A 721-nucleotide genomic window follows, 5' to 3' on the forward strand; every position below is an offset into this window, starting at 1 on the left:
CAAGGGTGGTGTGGGTCGCGCGCGTCCGTGCCACCCGCATCCGGCGCTCCTCTAGCTTGAGGTACGCGACCACCTTGGGAAGGTGGGCTCCGGGATGAGGGTGAGGTTGGAGGCGGCGTTCCCGAAGTCCTCGTTGAGGCCGCCGGAGAGGATGCTGATGAGGAGCTCGTCGCCGATCTTTTCTCCCAGATCACGGAGCTCATCGGCGAGCTTCTTGAGGCGCACGCAAAAATCATCGATGGACGAGTCAAGTTGTTGGCACCCGTAAAACTCACCATAGAGGAGGACCTTGCGCTGCAGCCGATTGTCTGTGGAGAGGCCGTTGAGCTTGGTCCAGACCGCATAGGCGTCGTCCTCGTCGTTCACCACGGTGTGGAAGATGTCGCTGGAGATGATGAGGTAGAACCAGCGAATGATGGTGGCGTCGAGGATCATCCACTCCTCGTCGTTGATCATGAGCGCCGAGTCCACGGTGCTGTCCACGTGGCCGTGTAGGAGGTACTCACGAAACACAATCGAAAAATACCGCTTCCAAGCGGAGTAGGAGGCGGTGGTGTGATCGAGCTTGACCGTGACGCGCTCATGGATGTTGAGGTCGCGGACGAGGGTGACATCGGGACCGACGAACGGGTTGAAGACGGTGAAGGAGGAGGAACTCATGGTGGTTCGGCTCGGGTGGTAGGGTGCGGCGCGGGTTAAGGGAGAGAGGGGGTAGGGCGCG

The sequence above is a fragment of the Triticum aestivum genome, chromosome 6B (genome assembly GCF_018294505.1).
Source record: "Triticum aestivum cultivar Chinese Spring chromosome 6B, IWGSC CS RefSeq v2.1, whole genome shotgun sequence".
Lineage (NCBI taxonomy): Eukaryota > Viridiplantae > Streptophyta > Magnoliopsida > Poales > Poaceae > Triticum > Triticum aestivum.